Below are 25,650 nucleotides of genomic sequence, written 5' to 3'. Positions count from 1 at the left end.
CGACGACCCAAAACTGGTGGTTGTCACGATCGCTACTCGGCATAGTCCCCGACGGTGGAGCTAGCCTACTCCAGCGGAGAGTTCCTAACGTAGGAATGTCTCCCGAAACCGATAACGTTACGCGTTTGTTCCCGCATCACTGCTGCTGACCGGTGAAGTGCCGAGGTCGATCCAGCGATTCCGGTTGGAGGATGGCTTCCGGTTCACTGGTGCCCCGACGACTTAAGCCGGTGACTCGCTACGCGTTCTACTCAGTTAGTCCCCGACGGTGAACTTAACCTACTCCGAAGCTGACCGGGCTGATGCCGAGGTCGGTCCTGCGATTCCGGTGGTGGGAAACTTCCGGTTCACAGGCGCCCCGACTACCATTTGCCGGAGCTGTTTCGCGATCTACTCGGCTAGTCCCCGGCGGAAGGACATAGCCTACTCCGACGCGATGTTGGTCGGTAAGTGCCGAGGTCGGTCCTGCAATTCCGGTTGGAGGATGACTTCCGGTTTGCAGGCGCCTTGACGACTTATTACCGATATTACGCTACGCCCGCTCTACTCGGTCTAGTCCCCGGCGGAGGATCTAGCCTACTCCGGTCGCGCCCGTTGGTCTCCTTCATATGCTCTCTTCAACAGGCTGACTTGTCAAGCGCCAAGGTCGGTCCGACGATTCCGGCTGCCCCAACGATTCAGAGCCATGTGCTGTCCGCTGTGTAGAGTGCCGCTGCTCCTCTCGCCATCTTCGTTGTAAAAGAGACATCATCTGAACGATAGTTCTGTTTACCGCTTCCCATTTCTCTTCGTCGGCACACATTCGTTGGACGATATTGTGCACATTAACGTCATTGCCGACGACGGATGTCATCTCGGCTCGCTCATGCTCGAAGCGCGGACATTCGAAGACCACGTGCTCAGGGGTTTCGTCAACATCGCCGCACCCGGTGCATAACGGCGATCTTGCGTGTCCAAACCTATTGAGGTATTTCTTGAAACAGCCATGGCCAGACAAAAACTGCGTCAAGTGGAAATTCACTTCTCCGTGTTTTCTGTATACCCACGTCGACAGGCACGGAATTAGACGGTGGGTCCATCTACCGTTCTCAGCGCTATCCCATTGCTGTTGCCATTTCCTCATGGTTTCATCCCGGGCTCTTTTCCGAATTCCCCGCGTGCGTCGGTCCCTGTAGCACTCGCTGTCCTCTTCGAGTTGAAGGCTTATAGGGATCAATCCTGCAATCACACAGGCTGCCTCAGATGATATCGTACGATACGCGCTCGCCACACGCATGGCCATCAGTCTGAACGTACTGTTCAGCCGGGAGCGGTTCCTCTTCGTCTGCAGTGCTGTCACCCACACGGGACCAGCGTATCTGAGTACCGACGTCGACACGCTCGCCAGTAGTCGCTTCTTGCTGCTGCTGATCGCTGAGTTGTTGGGCATGATCCGGGATAGAGCTGATATCACCTTCACGGCCCTCTCACATGCATAATCGACATGGCTGTTGAAGCTCAGCCGATCATCGATCATCACTCCCAGGTGTCTGACTTCCCGCTTTGAGTCGATGGTACACTGTCCAACCGAGATTCTCGCCTTCTGCACTGCCTTTCGGTTGCTTATCATCACAACTTCGGTTTTGTGATGGGCTAACACAAGCTTCTTCCCTCGCATCCATTCTTCCACGGCGTCTACTGCTTCGGTAGCAAGTATCTCTACTTCCTCTAGTGATTCGCCGATGACTACGAGCACCACGTCATCCGCGAAGCCGACGATCTTTACACCCCGGGGGAAGCTCAGCTTCAACACTCCATCATACATAGCGTTCCAGAGAGTCGGGCCAAGAATAGAACCCTGTGGGACGCCCGCTGTGACTGTCGTGCACCTTTTCCCAGCGTCTGTTTCGTAGATCAGTGTACGATTTTGAAAGTAGCTCCTCAAAATCTTACAAAGATACTCGGGGACCTCCAATCTGTGCAGCGATTCGGCGATCGCAGCCCAACTGGCACTGTTGAAGGCATTTTTTACGTCTAGAGTGACCACACCGCAGTACCGATTTCCTCTCCTCTTTTGCTTCCGCGCCGTATCCATAGCTTCCACGACCGTTCGGATGGCATCAACGGTTGATCTACCTTTCCGAAAGCCGAACTGCATGTCACACATGCCGTTTTCTCCCTCCGTGTATTTCGTAAGCCTGTTTAGGATTACTCGCTCCAGCACTTTGCCAACTGTGTCCAGCAGACATATCGGTCTATATGCTGAAGGATCTCCAGGAGGCTTGCCTGGTTTAGGCAGCAGCACCAGCTTTTGTCGCTTCCAAATGTCGGGGAAGTTACCCTCCTCGATACATTTTTGCAGTACGATCCTGAACATATCTGGGTTTTCTTGGATTGCTGCTTGCAGAGCTACGTTGGGGATACCGTCTGGTCCCGGAGCCTTCCTGGTTTTTAAGGCTTTCGCCACCGCGATCAGCTCATCATTCGTTACCTGGGCTTCTTCTTCGTCGTTATCCTGAGCTCCGTAAGGTGTGGACGGCCAGCTCGTCGGTTCGTGCCGGGGGAATAGCGCTTCAATGATGGTCTTCATCTTCTCCGGACACCTATCGGGTGGTACAGCTGGGCCCTTCAACTTCGCCATTGCAACTCTGTAGGCGTCACCCCACGGGTTTGAATTGGCGTTGCGACAGAGCTCCTCCAGACAGGCTTTCTTGCTGAGCCGAATTTCCTTGTTGAGAGCGGTTTTCGCCGCCTTGTACGCTGGTCTTCGATCTGCTCTTTCAGCGTCGTTGCGGGCTCTCTGCATCATTCTCCTAGCCCGAAAGCAGCTTGTACGCAAGTCGGCAATCGAGTTCCACCAGTAAGCTGGGCGGCGACCATGTCGCGGTTTACCTTCCCTCTGCATGGTTGCATCGCACGCTCGTGCTAATGCCGCTGTCAACTCATTCGCAGTAGCGTGTTGAACATTGCGCTCCAGTCTCAACGCCTCAACAAACACCTCCTTGTCAAACTGCGACGTTTTCCACCTCCGCTCTTTCGAAGGGATCGCACGTGCTTCCAACTGCCGTCCGCTACCAATATTGTACCGAAGCGCTTGGTGGTCACTGTGCGTATACTCCTCACTCACTCGCCAGTTCAAACTTCCTGACAGCCCAGGGCTACAGAAAGTTACGTCAATAATTGACTCTCGACCATCCCGACGGTATGTGCTGGTGGTACCATCGTTGGCAACATCGACGTTTAGCCTTGCCAAGGCCAAGGGTGTGTGTATGTGTGTGTGTATGTGTGTGTGTATGTGTGTGCGTGTGTTACAAAAAATGTCACTCAATTATCTCAGCCGTTTGTCAACCGATTTAAACACTTTTAGCTCTAAAAGAAAGCTACAACATTCCCATAGAACGCTATTGAATTTCATTGCGATCGGACATTTCGTTACAGAGTTATGATTCAAACAGTATCGTGAAGTACTAGAAAAAGCATATTCTTATATTTTCAACTGTCTGCATTTTGATCGATATCTCAGCCATTTTTGAACCGATTTAAGTTCTTTTATCGGCTAATGAAAGCTCTGACATTCAATCATAAGCCTTCAAATTTTCATTGAAATCGGATTACTAGTTTCAGAGATATCATTGGAAGAATTTTTTAAAGTACTGGAAAAAAAAATTCTCTGAAATATTCATATTTTTTACATTTTGATCAATTTTTCAGCTATTTTAAATCCAATTTAAGCTCTTTTTTCGTCGATTGAAAGCTCGGATATCATTCACAATCATATAGCAATCGAATTATAAATTACAGAGATAAAAATCATTATTTTCAAAAATCTCTAAAATTCCCCTTTTTTTAATTTAAACCTGCACATAAATCTTAAAAAAATCGCTGGCAAAATCATTTTAGGACATCAATTTTTCATTTTTCGATATTATTTTACAGGATGGCAACATGAGTTTATAGACCCTCTTAAACTATGATAATAAGCGTATGAAAACTAATAAAGTTCGATATCCGCCTTTTGACGTTCAGTTTCCTGGACTTTTTCGCAAACCATTAAACTATTAGGGCAGATAGAACATAGTCACAACATCCTAAAGTTTAGTTATACACCGGGGATTCGCTGGTTGGAACACGACTGCCTTCCATCTAGCGAATCCGACTCGTTAGTAGGAAAGACTGACAGCTGGTGAAAATGCTCCACACGAACGCATCTGGACAGCAAATCGCCACAAAACGCACATTACATACGCATTTATTCTATATATGGAGACTTCAAAGCGACGATTCTCAGACGTCAAAGTCAGTTTGACATTTTCTGTTGACATTTGAGTGCTTTTAGTTGGAATATTTTCCAACCAGCGAACATCCAACCATCGAGTCATTCCATTTAGCGGAACCCCAACGAGCGAAACCCCACTGTACTGGTACAAGGTTCCAAATGAATGATGAATAATAATTATCTCATACCTGTATGGAAATGTAAGAAGGGTTCAGTCTCACCACCGGTGGATTAAGTCAGGTTTTTGTTTTACTATTTCAATTTATCGAGTGGAACAACTGCCTCCGGGATTAACTCATTCGAAGCATTATGCTTCAGCAGTCGGCACTATATTACCGACATCGAGGTGAATTCTTGCGCGTAATATACGATCATAATTTGTCACTTTTCTTATTCTGCTTTTCTCACACACACGTGTCGATGCATATGTTCAGCCACTTGAGAAATTCTCCTCCGTTTATCCGCCGCCAGAACAGACTTTGCTGCGCCACACAATTACAAGCCCAAGCAACCGAGAAAAGGAAGCGCCTCTAAGTTTTCCCTCGGTTCTAGAATGGGAAATTAATGTTCCGCGGTAACATCTGGTTGCTGGTGGCGGTGGTGGCTTAAAGGAAGAGGCGCAACAATTTCCAAAAAAGGTAGACTACAAATTCCATTTCCCCCTGAGTTCTCGCGAGGAACGCCGAACTCCTGATTAGGGTGGGGCTTATTTAAAAAAAAACATCTTTTGTGGTGAAATCGTACACTTCAGGTTAATAATTAGAACTCCTAGTCTGAAAGACTTTCTGTAAGAGATAGTGTTCCTCAAGGCAGCATTTTGAGAGCTATATTATATAATATTTTTTAACATCTGATTTACCTGAGTTACCTCAGGAATATTAAAAATCTTTGTTTGTGGATCATAAAGGCCTCTCCGCCAAAGGACGAAGCCTGTGTGTCATCTGTAGTTGGTTGCAAAAGAGTTTGGATATTTTTTTCTTCATACTTGCAAATTGGAAGATTTCTCCTAATGCTTCCAAAACTCAACTAATAATATTACCACATAAACCAAAAGCTCATTAGTTGAAACCTTCAAGTAGACATGTTGTCACGATGAGAGAGGTTTCAATAAATTGGTCAGATGAAATTAAGTATCTATAGCTCATGCTAGATATACATTTAACTTTGAACTTCGTATGCGAAAGATTGTGAAAAATAAAGCCCACCCTAATTCCTGATCCGCCAAGAAAATTTCCTTTTTTTTATCGCGCTTGGGCGTGTAATTTGACATCAAACAAAAGATACCAACCGAAGTCGTCGACTCGCGGGTCTCATTTTTTTCTTCAGGTTCGGCTTTAGGCTGGGGGAAATAATTCGTTGATAAATGCGTGCTTCCATACTAGGGAAGGGAACATATGCGTCGATGCCATCGATCTACATGGTTGCAGCTGAGGTGGGTGTGGGAAATGAGCAAAGTGTTTACACATTTGGGGCGATTAGAGCGAGCAGAAGCACCGTCGATACAAATTGTTTGGAGATTAATGGGTGGGAAAATGCGTGCCTTTGGTTGGTTTTGTTGTAAGCTGGATGACGAGGGAGCACATGGTGGCGGCTTCTAACAGTGTTGCGGATGGGTGATTTACTGTGGCTCAACAGTCAGCCAGTCAGTCAGTGCTGGGACGACAAAAGGTGTTTGAGTTGCAGTGATTCAATTTCACGGTTGGGGGAGCACTTGATGAGGGGGAACAACTGCCTGTAGAATCGATGCAACGAAACGTGAGAAGTGGATGCAACTGCTATGTTTGTTTAAGATAGGATGACATGGGAATTGATATCTATAAATCTACACTTTATGTTACAACGCTTTGCTGGAGGGTTTGTGTAAATTTTTCCCCGTAAGCAGAAATAAAAATCAAAATCTAGGATAGAAAGGCTTATAATATGAAAAGTAGCGACCGTTTGCTTAGCCGAGTGATTATAATCTGCGGCTACGAAGCAAAGCCAAGCTGGAGGTGTCTGGTTTCGACTCCCGGTCGGTCCAGGATCTTTTCGTAATGGAAATTTCCTTGACTTCCCTGGGCAAAGAGTATCATCGTACCTTCCACACGATTTACAAATGCGAAAATGGCAACCTTGGCAAAGAAAGCTCTCAGTTAATAAGTGTGGAAGTGCTCATAAAAACACCAAGCTGAGAAGCAGGCTCTGTCCCAGTGGGGACGTAATGTCAAGAACAGGCATTGCAGAATTCGCTCTCATTTGAGTATGAAGCACGATCAAAGCAAGCAAAGAAAAACATCCCATCTGTTGCGGTCCACGATCGTCATTGTATCGCAAGGTGTAACAAGTCTGATAAATGGAAGCAGCGAGCGAGAGCTCCAAAGAGAGAGCGATGATAATAGTAGTTTACGGAACAAGGTGCAGAATGATGATTTTTACTACACGAGTTGTAATTTTATCCTACGAGGCTTGCCGAGTAGGATAATTACGACGAGTGCTGTAAAAATCGAGTTCTGCAACGAGTTACGTACAACATTTTTTGCAATTTCGTAGAAGACCACTTGAGGGTATCAGAAATAATATCGGAATGCATTCACCATTATTTTATAATTTCTGAGAAATAGTTGTGTTATGATTCATTACGCAACTCAAAACAGTTGCGTAATGAGAAAGCGTTGCGTAATGAATCATTACAGCACTGGTTTCAGTTAGGTAACAACTATTCCCGCACTGCATACTTCAGTGCAGGAAAGTAGGCCGTTTCATGACAGATGGGCGTGATGAAAAACAGACTATTACGATGAGAAATTGCAAAAAATCCATTTTTGCAATTTCTCATCGTAATAGGCTGTTTTTCATCACGCCAATCTGTCATGAAACGGCCTACTTTCCTACACTGAAGTATGCAGTGCAGGAATAGTCATTACCTAACTGAAACCAGTGCTGTAATGGTTCATTACGCAACGCTTTTTCATTACGCAACTGTTTTGAGTTGCGTAATGACTCATTACGCAACTATTTTCAGAAATTGCAAAATGATGGTGCAAGCATTCAGATGTTATTTCTGATACCCTCCAGTGGTGTTCTACGAAATTGCAAAAAATGTTGTACGCAACTCGTTGCAGAACTCGATTTTTTCAGCACTCGTCGTAGTTATCCAACTCGGCAAGCCTCGTTGGACAAATGTACGACTCGTGCTGTAAAAATCGTCATTCTGCAACTTGTTACGTAAACTACTATTTTCTCGCTTGTTCGCCTTTGGGGATAGGTGTTTTTCTTTACTGGCACGATAAACAATCCACGAACTTCCAATAGCAATAGTGTCCCCCAGGGTTGGAGCATGTTTAGAGGGGTTTTATCATGCACTACTATCAGCATATGTAGCAGTATACGATAAACAGTCTCTCATAATGTGCAGCATGTTATGATAGTTACAGAGAGCGATTCGTGAGAGATTCTCTCAATTTTCTCAGGATTCAATCCCTGGTCAAGAAGAAGAAGTCGAAAAGAGACTTCTTTCTGGTATTATAACAGCTAGACCTTATGGACACAACACACAATTTGGCCGGTCTGAACATTTGTTTGAATATTAAAAGTTTTTTTTAGGTCAATAATTTGATTATTTGGTAAGACGTGGATTCGGATATTTTGTATATTTGTAGCATTTGACTTGAAGTATATATACACGGTGCTCCCCTGACCGTTATTAAAAAAAATCTCCATCAAATCTGTGCTCACCAGTCGTTTTCTATAGCTATGCTGCATGTCTGGGCAAAATTTCAAAAAAATTTCAAAATTTCACGCCCTTTTGCTTGTATTAGTCCAAACATTCAAAGGAAATCTGGGCTATTTATACGAATTTTCATTGACCGTGATCATCAAATGAAATATACAATCAATACTTTATTCAAAATCTGTTTATTTGGTTATTTGTAACTCAAGAGTGGAGTTTGGAATGAAATTATCGTCGAAACTTTGAGTTACGCCCTTTTGGAAGTGTAACCATTGGGACACTAATTTTAAATTGAATAATTATACATTCTAATACGGTTAAGCATGTTCAAATGTTTTCAATTACGCATTGCACTTGCATGCCGGTTGCGTTTTTCACAAATAACTGATTTTTCATTGGCTCAAGCGCTATAAGGCATTGCGAAGCCAACTTCATCAAGTAACCAAATTATTTTTTGTAGCACAATATTCTGGATAGTATGGTGAGTCCATGTACTCACGATTCAAATGCAACTCATTGGTACCAAAATGTAAGTATACGTCAAAGAAAATTTTCAAGGTTGAGTATGCTATTATATGGCTGATACACTGATCATAAGTACTGTGCAAAAGGATAAGACAAGAAACGGTCAAGGAATAATTTTGCTACCGTAATTGCTTGAGCTGTACGCTGCTGAGAAGTAGAGCTGATTCCATTACATCGGTGACGCCTGCTGTACACATCAAATAGAGCTGTCACTTTTTCGTACGGAAAATGTACCGCTCAATTAGTCCTCAAGTAAAAGTGACATTTTGCTCATACTGGATCAGCTGTCAAAATTACTTTGATAAAAAAAGGAAAATTTACTTGAGCGCTTTACGTTTCAGGTGCATACCACGCAATAGGTAGCAAGTTTTTCAGTGTAAGTGGTATATGGAAAAAAATAAATAAATTAACGACGTAGAAAGCAAAGATTCAAAACAAAACAAAATAATGCAAAGTGTAGACCATCCATAATAATTTTGTTTGAACGTTAAATTGAACAAAATTGCAGCACTCTTACAGCTCAATTTTAAAATGTTTGTTTTCGTCAGCATGGAAAAATTTGTTCATTCATTAGTGGTTGTGGCAGCTGGTGAGCTTTAACTTCACAGGCAAAGTTTGTGACCGAATAAAATTAAAGTTTACAGAGAAATCTTCAGTTTGCATAGGATTCAAATCAAGTTATGTAAGGCAGACCATCAGGCAACTAACAGGGCCACAAAAAATAACGATTTTTCAGTAACCAAAACTGGAAATTACACAAAATATTTGAACATCCCTGTATTGACCATATTTCAAATAATATATTCAGTTCGTAGAAAGACATTGCCCCGAATTCCATTATCACGAATCAATGTCATTCAAGGAGACTATATATTCGGTGCAGCAGCAACACGAAAAATGTTGGTGCGTACGGAGTTATGTAATTCAGACTAATGTTTGCGGGGAAACTAAATTTGAGGTTATAGGGTAGAATATTCTCAAGAGAGTTTTGATGAGAGTATTGATATTTAAGGAAGACATGTAAAACTAAGCTCTGATTGATTCAATTAAACCGAATTTAAACGGATATTTCTTACTCCTCTTAAGCGTGTTCCATGTATTGAGGATTTCTCTTCACGAGTTAGCTTGAGAATGTTTTTTTTTATACAGGGCTCTTACGTATTTGTGAAAATGACTGGTGAGCACAGATTTGGTGGAGATTTTTTTCTGATAATAACGGTCAGGGGAGCGCCGTATATATGATTTATATGATTTTGGAAGCGATTTTTTTATCTAGCAGGAGTCGTACCTACTTAAATTTATCTAACCAATTTATTAGAATCCTTCCCCACCAGTAGATTACGACTCTATGACACTACCCCGAACGCCATTACCCCGAAAGCCATTACCCCGAATGGGTCATTCCCCCGAACGCCACTACCCCGAATGGGTGACTAGCCCGAACGCCATTACCATTAATGCATAACATTTGAAGACTAATTCTAATTAGAAGATATGGAGATAATTGTACGATTTCTTATGAGTATTACACAAGTTTGACATAACAATGTATTTTATAAGTATTATAAGATAAAAAAGGAGCTCGATTTTCAGCAAATATTATTTTAAATACGATTGGATTTGTCCTCTAATTTTAATAAGATTCACACAGCCACACTGTAATGCTCTGATGAACAGCCTATTTCGAAAAGAAGGGTGAATTTGTTATGAAAAGGATGCACAAAATTAGGATGTACAGGGTGATTACTAATTCCTGTCAGTAATGTAACTGATCGCAGATAAAAGATGTATGTATAAATTTTAATTTCCAGTGTACATCCTGTTTTGTACATCTATAAAGTTTGTTTTGACAAAGTAAAGATTAAATCTTTTTTTCATTTACCTTAGTTTTTAGTCATATATGTTGTTTTAAAGGCATTACACCTGGCTCGCACGTTTTCCACAAATTTGTATTTTTGATTAAACTTCGCTGAAAAATTTGCCTGATTAAAACAGTATGTTACCACAATCTTTCAAACTTACTAGGGAATAGCAAAAGACTGATTTTGGAAAATTTTAGCGCAAAAAATAAGTCTATTTTGGTTAATATATATGCTTCTGAATAACGTGCGTGTTAACTGTAATGCTTCTGAAACAACGCATGTGGCTGGATATTAAGGTAAAAAAATAAATAAATTATCTATGTACTGTGAAAACAAATGTTATAGATGTACAAAACTGGATCTGCACTGGTAACTAAAATTCATACAACCATCTTTTTTCTATGATTACTTATTTTACTAAGGGTATGCGAAATACCGAATGATTCCGTCAAATACGCTTCGAAACGAAATTCCGCGGAATTCCACGGAACTCGCATTGGCGAAATTTGTATTTTGCTATTTCGTTTCGTTTCGCCAAATTGTTAAAATATTTCCACGGAAAATTGAAAACAAACGGAATAAAACGGAATTTCGCGAAATTCGTGTTTAATTTCGAACAAAAAAAAGCTAAGCGTTCACTTCTACTCCTTCTACTCCTAGCAGCTACAGTCAAAAATGGGTCCGTATTACGGATCAAATCGACTCATATCATGGATCAGAACACTATAACAGCAAATTATCTGCGAGGCAAACGAATGGTGTGCTAGTGTAAGCATACGTTTTGACGTTTCTTTAGGAATCGTCTTATCTTAGATTCATAACTGTGGTATGGGTTCCAATGCCCCACAAATATGAAACGACGCTTCTAGGCATATGTATGCCATTTTATTTCCTACGAATGGAACAAATGTGTTTAAGCATATTATTGTTGATTGCGATACTGTATAGATTTATGGTTCGCGTAGGTAAAATGGGTTCTGCGTAATTGCTACTCTATTTGATGAGATATTCTCCGTTTAATCCAACTTTGATCCATATCTGTGTGCTATCCATAACTGTGGGATGACTGTAGTATTGACTGGTCCGCAGGATAGGATAAACTGCACTGCAGTTGTAAAATTTCCAAAAACGCCCATTTGCCCTACATTCCTCGCGGCGAATAGCCCAGGAAAGGAACAACTGCGTTTGATGAACTACCGCGATGTTATCTTCCATAAGTATGAAGAGAGCAAAACCACGGTTTCCTCCGGGGAACATCGCGTGTCCTTTTGAGCAAATACGTTAATATATGGCAAAAATTGTTTGTATACAAATGTCAAAATAAAGCTGCGGAGCGTGAGATGTTCTGGATTTGCTCAGGTGGTGCAGATTATTGATGCGCATTAGTTCTCTCTCTTGCTTTCCCGCTATGACGTCACTTTTAACTCTGCATAAGAACAGCGGGAGAATAGAAGAGAAAACTAATAGCACGCATCAATGAGTTAAGGCTCTCTGCGATTTCGTTGTTGTGTCATAAAACTTTACATGTAGCAGCGAAATCGCAGAGATTGTTTGTCGCTGTCGCCGTAAAAAATCGTGTTGATTTGGGTGCTCCAAAGCCACACCTCAAATCTTCAAGAGCACAAATCTAAAGAACCAGACGTCCATTCAAGCTGAAAAATCTATCGATTGGTTACTCGATGGCCAATCGATCAAGTGTTCAGCTTGAACCGCTGTCGGGTTCGTTAGATTTGTGCTCTTGAAATTATGAGATATGTCTTCGATTTATATTCACCTTAAACAAGGAAGATGCATACCACGCTGTACCACACCACCAACTCCTCTCTCCTCCTATAACGTGACATAATTTCCTCACGACCCCCAATCAAAAAAAAAAAAATGCGAATATTGATAATATATCATTACAAGTATTGGAAGCCAAATGCCGCAAGGCAAAGGTCTTAACCTTTTCAATACCGACATCAAGTTTCAAAAATCTCTAGTTTCGCCATCTTTTGATAGATTTTGATGATTTGTTTTAGTAAAAATCACAAATCAGTTATAAATTTGATTCATGCATTGCAAGCACCATCAAAATTGGTTCCGGATTTAGATTCAAGTTTGGTGGGGTACCGTAATTTCGGGTGAAATTGATCATTTTTCACCGTTTTTCTGATCTGTTTTCTATAATGTTGTCAATGCCAAACAACTGAGTACGGGAAAACAAGTATCGACTCATGTAACGAAATTTTCTAACAAACGTAAGTTTGGTGCTAAACATTATCTCTTAAATAAAAAAATGGGGGTTCCCATTTCGGGGTGAAACTGATCTCTTATCAATACGATTATTGTTAGTTTTGAAAACAACTCCACTTACTTAATTTTGGCTCCCTGAATCCGAATATGCTTACCAAATTCTTAACAATACAGTATTAAGAGGAGATCATAAATAATAAAATTTAATGAGCATCGCGTAAAACGCCTAAATGTAGGCAATTTCCAAGGGAACTTCATACTAATCAACAGAAATTCTATTATTTTAACTAAATGAGTGAATTGGTACGAATTTTGACGATAAAATCTTTTTTGGGGATATATTTTAAGTACCCTCAAAAACTTTCAGGCTGACACCATGCTCAAATTCTTGTTAAAACTAGAAGTTTATGGAGGTTTGTCAATACCACACATAACATTATTTTGCATTTTTACAATATTTTCATAGAAATAGCCATTCTTTAACCCCAAAAACTTCATAACACACATTTCGACCATTGTTAAGACAAACAACGTTAATTTACTACAATTGCTAGTAATATCGGAGCTCTACTACTAAGAAATAAACTTATGCGACATGGTGATCAATTTCACCATACCGATCAATTTCACCCTAATTTACGGTACCTAGGGTATTTCACAATAGAAAAGCGCAACAATTTTTTTTTTCAATTTTCGCACATCTAGATCTCGAGAAAAAAAAAATAAGCCAAACATTAAATTTAGCTCATTGAAAGACGGATTGTCTGAACGGACATGGTCACTTGTCAATCTTATTTGCGGTTCCTCTATGCTATGTAGTCCAGGTTCAAAACTTTTTTTTTTCGAAATTTTCAAATATTTTTTAAAATACTCTCGAGGTTCAAAATTCAGTGCAAATGTGATTTTGTAGTCAGTTTTAAACAAAGAATCTGAAAATGAGATAATATCAACAATCCTTATTTCTTCCAGAAATTCCTTCACAGATTTTGGAATAGGATCATTTATCCAGTATTTGCTCTACAAAATAATAGAAATACCTTCAGTATTTTCTACAAGGTTTACTCTAAAAGTTTGCATTCATCCAGATTTGATCCCTCCAAGAATTAATTCACAGTGTATGCAAGGCTTTTCCAGAAAATTTATTAGGAACTTCTAAATTACCCTAACAGGCAATCCTGGTTAAGTTGCTGTCGCAATATCTCTTGGAGTTTATTACTTTTGCAGTTTTTTTTTAAGTTATCTTGATTGATTTCTTAGGTATGTGTTGATGGATTTTTTAAAATTTAATTTATTTCAATACTTCAGCAAATACTAAAGTAAATATTCCAGTGATTCGTCTGTTCTACTTATTTTTCTTCTTCTTTCTTGCGTTGTGTTCCAACTGGGAAAGAGTCTGCTTCTCAGTTTAGTGTTCATGATCACTTATCGACTTGTGTCCCCAATCACATTCATTCAAGCCACAAAGCATAAAGTACAGCAAAAAAAATGAATATCATTATTCCATGTTTTATGGTATATATTAGCATATCCACATGATTAAAAATTTTTTAAGGCGTTTTTAAAAATCAAATTAATTTTGGACTCCTCAATATTTTTGAGATTGTTTTAAATGTGTGTAACTGCTTTTCGACCCACTTCTTAGTTGCTACATTTAAATTAAATCCACTCATTGCCTTGTGTGAGTGTCAGATATGTTGAGATGAAACCTTATAAAGTTATTAAGAAAATTTCAAACAAACAGAAAAAAGTTTTACCAAAACATGTAAGGATTCCGCTGAGCAACGCTAAGGTTTCCATATGGTAGAGGATTTAAAAAGACGTGTTTATGCCTATTGTCAAATTTCCAGCTTTTGACAAGAAAAAAAAAACTTAAACGTGTATTCCGCGAAACAAATTCAAAAATTTCGTTTCGTTTCGAAAAATTCCGTGAGATATTTGATTTCGTATCGAGTTACACGAAACATTTTTAAATTTCGTTTCGTTTCGTCATTATCAGCGCAAGATATTCCGCGTATCGTTTCGTTTCGTATCGACATGTAAAAAATCCATATCGCATACCCTTATATTTTACTGACAAGAAATAGTAATCACCCTGTAATAAAGCCTCGCTGATATCCTTTTCTTTCACTCAATTTATTTTAAATCTCGATCTACTAGAATTAGGATCTTTTAAAATATTTTGTTTCGTTAACGATTGTAATAGAAGATTACCCTGATATTATCGCAGCATGTGATGTTCTCTGAAGCAAAAGCAAGCAGGAGTAACTTCAATAAATGCTTTAAGGATACCCTGCTCTAAAAAAGCCGTTCCATATGAAAATACTAATGACTAGCTCATTCAACTTAGAAAAACAGCCTATTTTAGAAAGAAGGGCAAATTTGTGGTGGAATGCTTGCAGCTATGACGTGAATAATAACTGTAACAATGTGGTGCTATCAGACAACCTTTATTCATAAAAGAGGACAATTTTTGAAATTTGAACACCACCGAAAAGTCTAAACACCGGTGAGCACGCTACTGTTCAGCAAGACCATATTGAAGGTATGTGTTCGAAATCCTCCGGTGGCGGATCTTATTGCATTGAAATGTTCCTTGACATCTCTGGGCATAGAGACACATGTTAAGAATATTGACTACGAAAGCTCTCAGTCAATAGAAGGCTTGTTTTATTAAAAGCCTATTAACAAATTTCATAACGCTGTAGGAGGCAAACAAATTTCACATTTGTTTTGGTGGTCCTCGAAATGTTACACCTCATACAAAATTTGTAGAATTTCCATACAAAAATTGTAACGAGAGGGTGGGTATCAAAAATGGCAATTTTTGGCGTAATGAAATTTGTGACTGAACCCTAGAACTGTGAAAGTGCCCACTGAGCTGAGAAACAGGTCCGAAGAAGATAGTTGCCAGCAAAATATTTCGAAAGAATAGCTGGAATATAAAAGAAGGGCAAAATGTTCATCATATATCCGAAGAATTTTACGCACTACTAATTACCGGTTAACATAAGAGACGCATACATCTATGGTCAGTATTTTTTTTTTTTAACAGTATGGTCAACATTTCTGCCCACAATACGAAATACTGCCCAAGTAACCAACTAGTACTTTAATTCGCCCTCCGTGCTAATATAGGGCTATTAGAGAGCTGACATGCCCCATATCAGCTGTATACCAGCCCTATAAGCCCAAAAAGGCGAATAACCGGGCCAGTGGTTACTTGGGTGGGTTGTATCTCATACTATTCGGGGTAATGGCTCATTCGGGGTAGTGGCGTTCGAGGTAGTGGCGTTCGGGGTAGTGGCTTTCGGGGTAATGGCGTTCGGGGTAATGGGATGGAGCCGTAGATTACAATTGCAAATTGCAACAATTTCTGCTGTGCAATCAGAGCGGACCAAGTGTTGAAAAGCAATAAACTGATAGATTATAGCATTTTTTGAGTCAATTTTAGAGTCCGATATAAGTTTATGGTAGTTCTATGGTGTATGTATGAAATGCCTTAGAATCCGCTTATTGGTCCAGTATATTTTGGTCAGTTCTCAAGATTTTCACTTGGTCCAATCTGACTGAACGCATATTTGAATATATCTGGTCTTCAATGCCCTGACCCCCTGCAAATCCTTAATTTTCAAGGTATCGTAAGGCCATTGATTTCGATACTGACGAAATGGATTATTGAAGAAATTACTATAATGGTGTCCAATGGTCTTGATAATCTGTTTATCTTAGAGGTGTGCAGTTTTACTATGCAAGTATTAAATGATTGTTATTTTCCAAGAAATTGTTCAGTCAGAGTGAACCAACTCACTGAGCGGTAGTCTTTAGTTCAATCAGAGTGGACCAAGTACCCAAAGTCCATCAAAAAATCGTTCTATCAGAGGTTTGGATTGTGATTTTTTGTGATTTTCACTTCACACCACAGTTAACTCTTCCTTACTCGATATTCCGTACCTCGATATCGCGTTAGAGAACCATAGTAAATGTTGGTTTTCATGGCTACCTCGATGGTTCCTTGGATCGCAGTTGCACTGGTTTTTTGTTCTGTAACTCGTTGCCTCCCTAACTTGATGGTCCCTTCAATATGGAGTAGGGGAGAGTTAACTGTATATTCTTTGAAAGTAACACAAAGATGTGTAGACATATTTAATCAAAATATTAACCAGTTAAAAAATTACAAAGCGTTAGACTTTAAGCCCTAGAAAATGAAAAATGTCACTTGGTTCACTCTGACTTAACGCCGACCATATAATATATTATAAGATGATATTTTGGAAAAATTAGGAGATATATTCCATTTTTGCAATTGAGGGGTAATGGGCTGTCCCACCCTAGATTATAAGTCCAACCAAACTCATAAACTTAAGAATTTGTTTTAAATAAATTGAACAAGTGGTCTTCAAATTGTCATTTGAAAATTAAAATTATTACTGAATGTTAATCCTTCTAATATGTAAAAGGCGTATAATCATACTAGCAGAAATTTTTTTTCTGAATTCTTTACTTTGCTCAAAAACTAGATTCTTCCAAAGTCTTGCTCATATACCAATTTAAATCTGTGAAAATATCAAATCAAACTTCAAAAGACATTTCAAGTAAGAAAAAAACAATTATTTCATCTATCGGTTCATATTTGTACATATTCCAAGCTACAGTCAAGTTTCCCTTACTCGATATTTGATATCTTGATATCGAGTAAGATAACCATGGATCTTCGGATCACATTTGCATTGGTTTGGTGTTCTATAACTCGCTACCTCGATGGTCCCTTCAAAATCGAGTTATAGAGAGCTGACTGTATTAGAAAATCCACGAATTTTCATATCTTCGAAAAAAAGCTCATATATTTATTGATTTATTTTCGAACTCATGATTTTTTGGATAAAAATTGGCAAGCTTCACTAAGCTAACCATTTTGAATAACTTACAATTTCCTTCTATAATTTGATTTGATTTTGATTGATTGAATTTAATGTGTTTATGGAATTACAAATTGTAGCAAAGCCGTTCAAAATATTAAACAACATAAGGCAAAAAAACAATTTTTCTATGGGTTGCTCCACGGATTCTTCCTTAAATAGTATTGGGCACAGTTTTCTTTGAAAATTTATTCAGAAATCTTTTTAGCAATTCATCTACATTTATTGCTAGGAACTGATTCCGAAATGATTCTTGAGATTCCAACAGGAATTGATTTCATATGTTTTTAAACATACTTTTCTCAGTGAATCCTCTACCATTTTTCTATGAATTTACCACTAGGACTCCTCTAGAAATTCCTCAAAAATTTCCTCCAGATGTTCATCCTAGGAATTGTTCAGTAATTTTTGTTTTTTAAATTACTGAAGGCTTTCTTGTTCTTGTTAAGGATCTTCTTAAATTTTTTACAGATTCCAACAGCTTCACTTATTGCTTTTCAGATATATCTTAAAACTATCTATTTGTTCTTCGAAGAAATTCTTTCAGAAATTCGTTATGGAATTCTTGAAGATTTTTTTTACAAGTATCACTTTACGATTTATTCAACAGATTCCCCCAGCTTGCTTATGAAAAGCAATTTTGTTTCATTCCTGGAATTTATCTAGGTATTTCTCTTGATAATTCTGAAAATATCATTGAGAATAACTTTAAAAAATACCACAATCTTTGGATTTATCCAACACCCATTTCGAAAATTACTCATAGAATAAACCCATACGTTCTTGCAATGATATTTAAAAAAAAGTCAAACAAATTCTTCGAGAATTCCTTTAAAAACCTCTCAAGTGATCCTGCAAATTTATTCTTGGATTTCTGTTTAAATTTCTTCGAAGGAATTTCCACGTATATCCCTGCTATCTAATGATATTCGACTGGGTTTATGCTATTGAAAAATCAATTTTGGCTTGCGGTCTTAAAAAGTGCTCATAAATTTATCTTCGTGGCTCCAAAGTTTCGATCCCAATCCCCCTGAAGAAGATTCAAATTGGGATCGAAACGTTGGAGGCAAGACAATAAATTCGTGAGCCCTTTATAACACTGCAAGCCAAAAATGATTATTTATATTCCTGCTAGGTAACACTTAAGTATTTTCAAAAATGTCATGAATGTGGAAATTCTTCAAACATTTTTTTATGAAATACGCAATACTCTTCTTAGCAGATTATTTTATGAAACTGTTTAAGAAGTCGTACAAAGAATCATTCACTGTTTCGTACTCAAACTCCATCAAAGATTCTTCTCGGAGCTTTTTGTCATGTGATTTTCACCGAGAATTGAGTGTGTAACTTTTAAAAACACCTCTGGGAATTTATTCATGAGTTCCTACCAGGAGTGTATCGAGGCCAATTTCTGAAATTTTACTATCAGCTGGTGACATCCTAACTATTTATTACAAGATTTCAGCAGAGGTCCCTTTAATTGTAGGAAATCCTCCAGAGATATCCTCAAAAATTCTTCTCGATACATCTCCAGAGTTTCTCTACGAATTCATTCGTAGTTTTCTCCGGGGATTTCACTAGATATTCCTCTACAAAAATCTCCACCGTAATCCCTACAGCAATTTCTCCGGGAATTTCACTAGCGGTCTAGCCAGAGATTTCTCCATAAAGAACTTTTGTTTGCATCAAGATCTTATAGACCGGTTCCGATAGGGCTCCAGAAATACCTTGAGCAATTCGTTCAGGAAGTTTGTAAGGAGTTCCTATCCCTAGGGTTTCCGCCAAGGATTTTTCCAGGAATGTTTGCATCCCTCCATTAAAATCTTCACTAGAATTTCGCCAGAAATTTCTCCAAGGATTTATCAAGGATCTTGGCTTCAAAGAGTTCTCAAGAGGTTTCTCCAACGATTCTTCCAGAAACTCCTCTAAGAGACCTCTGGGAAAGCCTCTACAAGGACTTTTACAGGCTTTCTTCGTGTTACACTACGACAATTTCTTCAAGAGTCACTTCAGATATTTCTCCAGAAATTCCTCCGGTAGTCCTCTCGAGATTCCTATAGGATTTCTTCTTGCTTTTTTCTCCAGGGGTTGCTCTAGCTAGGAATTCTCTCAGGAATTCTTCTGAAGAATTCATAAGAAATTTATCTAGGGATTCTACAAGAAATAGCTTCATGAATTCATATAGGTATCCACCAAGAATATTCTTCAGAAACTCTCCCAGGTATACCTCCAGGAAATATGCTACAAAAACATTTAAATGATTTTTCAGGATCCTCCAAGGATTCCACATGAAATTTCTCCAGAGATTCGTTATGGGCCTCCGAAAAATCCTTTAGGGTTGCCTCCAAGACTTCTTTCAGAAATTCCAACAGAGATTTATCCATAAGTTGTTCCAGGGATTTTGTCAAAAATAATGAGAATTCCTCCTAGAAATCCTTTCCTGAAGAAGTTTTTTTTGAGAAATCTCTGAAATAAGAAGAAGAATTTTATGTTTGATTTTTGGCATGGTGGAAAATCACGACTTGTAAGCTGTCACATATGCAACTATATGATAACCTGGAAATGTCCACATCATACCCTACCGGAACCTGATCCGGAATATTTCAACCGAATTCTACCAAATTTAATTATTGGTCCTCTTGATATTCTTGTGAATCGAAATGAAAAATCATGAAATTTGAATCGTCTTACCATACATGCGTATGAACTTTAGAATAGGATATTCACAAGTTCCCTCTGAAACAGGTTCCAGATGCCGTAATACACTTGTGTCCAGAATGGCAATCCTCATAAGAAATGTTCACAGCTCCATTTAAGGGTTTCATATCTTTCATATAAAGTTGAAAGAACGAAAATTGGTTCAAACATTTTATATTGAGAGCGTTTCAATATCATGGGTCATTTTTGACCGTTAATGCATAATGTTTAACTTTTTCTTAATTCATTAGAAAGCTTAAATGAGTACTTCAGTATGTTTCTTTGGGGATGCCTAGAGCGGTTCTTCGAAAAATTTCTCCTGCAATTTAGTGCATAGTTTAGTAGTTTAGTTTCAGCACTCTCATAGTAATATTTTCGCTAATGCTTACAAGAGTCTTCCATTCATTTTTTTTTGACAATTATACATTTTCCTGTTTTTTTCAGCTTCTTTTTAAATTTCTTAAGGGATTTTTCGGAATACTTTTGGAACGTCCTTTCATGGATTCTTCTAGGAATTTCTCCCGGAAGTCCAGCAAAATTGCTTTTAAGATTTTTTCAACTATTTTTTGAAAAAAAAAAGAAATATAGTTAATCATGCACAAATTTGGGGAAAAACTAGTCCAATTATTTCTTCAGGTTCCACCAAGATTTTTCAAAGGCTCTTTCAAATAAATGTTTCCAGCATGAAAGTCTTTTACTTCCTTAACCTTTACATGCACGGCTACAAAACAAAGCCACGCTGAAGGTGTCTGGGTTCAATTTCAGGTCAGTCTAGGATCTTTTCGCAACATAAATTTCCTTGGCTTTGTTGGGCAAAGAGTTTCATCGTACCTACCACACATACAAATGCAAAAATTACTATTGTGGCAAGCAAACTCTTCAGCTAATAATTGTGGAAGTGTTCGTATCACACCAAGCTGAGATTCAGGCTCTATCCCAATGGGGACGTTATGCAAATAAGATAAAAAAGTGAACGTGTTTTTTACTTACTATCTCATTCTTGACAAAATATCGTACTCCCATGAAAATTACAATACATTGTGTAATTTTTTTTTTTTTTCGAGGAGCGAAGATAAAACTCAAGTTTCTGTCTCTGAATATTTCACGGAATGGAACCCGATCAGTGGATTACAACAGAGTTGTAACAGAATTTGTTACTCAGTGAGCGCGTTTTTTTTTTCTAACAAAATATGTTAAAATTTTGGCTGGTTGGCAGTTAAAATAACAAAAAATGGATCAAAATTTCTTCCACACTAAAGAAAATTGAAACAAAATATGTTATAATTTAAACAAAAATGTTACTCATTATGATTAAAAAAATATATAAGTAATTTCGTTTTTTTCGTAACTGAATTATAACACAATTTGTTATAAGCAATTTATTTCAACTTTGTATAACAAATTGTGTTTTAATCATGTTTTAAATGAAACAAATTTGAAACAGCCTTTGTTAATAAAATGATTTTGTTTTAATTGTGTGAGTGATTCTAACAAAAATTGAACAAAATTGGACATTGGATTTATATAGAAAGCGTTGTGTTTGGATGGGCATCTAATTCTTCCGAAAGAGGGGCACTTTGCGAAAAAGGACCACGTGATTATTGAGCTGAAATCAAATTCAGGTTAACCTCTGCGTTCATGAGTCCTCTCATGGCGAAGGGGTAACGCGCCCTAACTAGAGATCAGGGAGTCGTGAGTTCGATTCTCACTGAGAAGACGTGTAACTTTTTCGCAAAACTTCACATCAATTTGTCCATTTAATCCAATAGCAAAATAGATGTAATGTTTAGCTTTCGGTAGTTGATAAAATTTGTTGTTTGTAAATAACTTTGGTATAATTGTGCTCCAATTTTGTTGTAATCCATTGGTCGGGAAGCTAAACTTCTAATGTTATTCACCCAAATGTATTAACTACATCGTTTGCCCTGCCTATTTCTTCTATCATTATCTGCTACCACGGTAATAATTCAATTTCACTCCTCTACCATCGCCGGTCCACTTTCATTCGCTTCCGATTGCCACATTTCCACACTAATTTCGATGCAAATTACATCAAGAGAGATACCCCCCTAATATCCACATCCTAAAGCTCGGCCAACTTCCCCGATAATTTTCGCGTCCCCATCAAACCTCCATCATCTCAATTATTCCTTCCCGAACCACCAAGTCTAACGGCAATTGGAAAACCACATTTAACACACACTTACCATCATCTCTTAAGCTTTCGCCGGGTAATCGATCCCAATCATCGTAATTACCGAAGGTCTCTGCTCAGCTCAGCCAACTTCTGTCCGATTACACCTGCAAATATGCAACCCTGCAAATAGAGAGATAGAAACAGAGGAAAACGCTCGTTAGTCGCTTACTTCCTGACCACCAAAGCCGGAGTTGATTCAATTATCAGCTCCAAGAAAGAAAAAATCAACAACATCGACCAAACAAATTGATGATGAAATTAATCCGATGTTCGATTTGGCACGACTGCTCGAGCGCACAGTGTACACGAAAAGTTTTTCTATGCTGCCTCGTCGCGACCCCAAGTGACCCCCCAATCATCAGTCCAATCAACTGGTGGAGCTTCTAGGTTCTATGGTCATCATCGCTCTAATCAACATTAACGTTTCGATCACGATTGCGATCCGCGCCAAAACGTTAGCGATGACGACGACGACGACGAAGGTGGAGACTGAAGAGGAGGATTGCATGACATCGATGAACTGTGTCAGACGAGAGGGGATTAAGATGGATTACGTGGCTAATTTTCCAATCAAGCGACGTTGCTTCTCCTCTGATGGGGCAGTGGACAGTGAACTGGTTGAAGAATTTCAGGAAGCATCTCGACGTAATTAAACGTAAACGTATCGTGGCGATTGAACACTTGAACTCTGAAGTACTAAAAGAGGAGAATGTTACGAAACAAGGTAGTCAAAATGAGAACCTTCGTTAATTGGTTCATTTTCTGGCAAATTTATTGAACTTATTTGTAACACTGGAAACGGAACCGGAAGGCTCTAGAATTGAAGTTTATAAAGTTTCTTTCTCAAATATATTTTAATAAAAATTTTCCGCGAGTTCGGGCATAGATTTTCTAGCCTTTCTTTATGAATTTTCCTAACGGTGGAAAATTATGTAGAAAACTTTTTCCAGTTCATATTTTTTTTGGATTTCTGAGAAAATTTGCTTAAATTTTCATATAAAAACTTTCTTTCTACAATGTTTCGTTCTTGAGTTATGATTTTTCAAAGAAAAGTCTTATATGGCACATCTGGACATTTTTCACAAAATTGGCCATAACTCAAAAACGAAAAAAAAGTGCATTCCAAAAATTTCAGTGATTAAAGCTTAAAAAATTACCTTCTCGAAAATATTTTTTTGAAAATTTTCCACGAGTTCGGGCATAGTTTTTCCGGCTTTTCTTTACGAATTTTCCCAACGGTGGAAAATTTTGTGGAAAACTTTTTCCAGTTCATATTTTTTTTGGATTTTTGAGAAAATTTGCTTAAATTTTCATATAAAAACTTTGTTTCTACGATGCTTCGTTCATAAGTTATGATTTTCCAAAGTAAGTAGTGTCAAGGGAAAACAAAAAATTTCCACATGAGTTTTCCGGAAAAATAGGCGACCCTGAATTTTTCTCAATTTTTTTTTATTCATATGTCCATGAGCCCTGCCTGTGGAAAAAGTTTCATGAAAATCTGAGACCCTTCGGACCAATTTGTACGATAATAAAAAAAAATCCCCAGTGTTACGATAGATGGGGATACATTCGAGGCGGTCGACGAGTTCGTGAAATACGGAGGCGAATCATCAGTAAAAGTCGGGCCGACTATGGGCTCCACAAGAAACTGCGGTCAAAAACAATTCACACCCGCACCAAATGTGCCATGTACAAAAACGCTCATAAGGCCGGTAGTCCTCTACGGGCATGAAACGTGGACGATGCTCGAAGAGGACTTGCAAGCACTTGGAGTCTTCAAACGTCGGGTGCTTAGGACGATCTTTGGCGGTGTGCAGGAAAGCGCCCAACTCTACGGCGAACCCAGTACCCAGAAGGTGGCCAAAGCGGGAAGGATACGATGGGCAGGACATGTTGCAAGAATGCTGGATAGCAACCCTGCAAAGATGGTGTTCGCTTCGGATCCGGTTGGTACAAGAAGGCGTGGAGCGCAGCGAGCTAGGTGGGCGGATCAAGTGCGTATCGATTTGGCGAGCGTGGGGCAGAACCGAGGATGGAGAGATGAGGCCACGAACTGAGTATTGTGGCGTGAAATTGTTGATTCAGTGTTATCTGTTTAAATGTTAACTAAATAAATGAACGAAATGAAGACTGAAAGCCATAATCTCAATCATCAACATGACAGTCGTACATTGAAGAAAGTTTTCAATTGATTCTAAACATTTAGGTAACAAGTGTGTAAACATTTCATAGTTCCTTTCCAGCTTCCTAATTACTACTCCAATCGTTCAATCCACTATCGCTCCTAATAATAATTATCGTAATAAGGTTTCCTCCATGACCCATCAAACATTGACTGACACAGAAAAAAATAATACTACAATTCGCACCACCACAAAACAATAACGCAGAGTGATCATCACTTGGCGTGCCGGCGAATCATTCGTAGAGTTCCACTTGCCGTTCTCATTCACGCTCGCCACGCCGACTTCCAGAACATAAATTACTCTGACCGGAATCATCTTCATCGAATCGTGACCGCTCTCGGCTAACTGAATGACAATCTAGTGGAAGAGTAACAGCCAGCGGGGTCGAAGTTCCTAGCACAAATTCCACTTCAAGGTCTTCCGCCCACGATTATCACGCCATTATCTAATTATTAGACGGCGGAGCGCGCAAAGATGTTTTTATGCTCTCCGTCAGTAACTCGCAAAAAAGTGTGCTTTTTCTCGCCGTTACTGCCTTGGGTGATGATGCAAACAAAGCTTCTCGCCGGGTTTCTCGTCAAAAGTGTTGCCGAAGAGATGAATTGATGTTTCTTGGCGCGGTGAGGAAGGGGAAGATGTTACTGCGGAATCATTAAAATTTATTGAATTAGGCAAGCAGCGATACGGGATGTTCCTCTTAGTGGAAGGGGAAGTGACTCGGCTGAAACTTGAAACCGGGATGTTCGAGGAGCTTGTTGTGGCTTCGGGAGATGATGTAATTAGAAGGATGAGTAATTTCTGTTTTGTATCGAGTTATGGAAATGACGCATCGGTTTGCTCATGCCATTCGATATTTTGGGATCATGATTGGAACCGAATGATAATCTTATTTACTTCGGAGAACGTAACGGATGTTAACTTGAGCTTTCATCAATTAATTAACCCTTTCAGAACGGATGGATTATACCGACCTAGTTCAGTTATCGTAAATGTACAGATATCCGAAATAAGTGAGTAATTTTTGGACTGAGAGAAAATACTTGAATCTGGATTTGTAATCCTCTTGCG

The 25,650-nt window shown here is 39.0% G+C and overlaps 1 protein-coding gene across 1 annotated transcript in view; it reads right to left on the bottom strand.

Annotated features, from left to right (window-relative positions):
- Positions 1-25,650, bottom strand: part of LOC5565978 — a 769,372-nt gene that overhangs the window by 210,625 nt on the left and 533,097 nt on the right. The window contains exon 4 of the mRNA XM_021850123.1: positions 22,407-22,516. The gene's annotated coding sequence lies outside the window, so the exon portion shown is untranslated. The remainder of the gene's footprint in view (positions 1-22,406; positions 22,517-25,650) is intronic.

Source organism: Aedes aegypti, chromosome 3, assembly GCF_002204515.2.
Source record: "Aedes aegypti strain LVP_AGWG chromosome 3, AaegL5.0 Primary Assembly, whole genome shotgun sequence".
NCBI classification, from domain to species: domain Eukaryota; kingdom Metazoa; phylum Arthropoda; class Insecta; order Diptera; family Culicidae; genus Aedes; species Aedes aegypti.
This window is presented reverse-complemented; position numbering and strand designations above follow the sequence as displayed.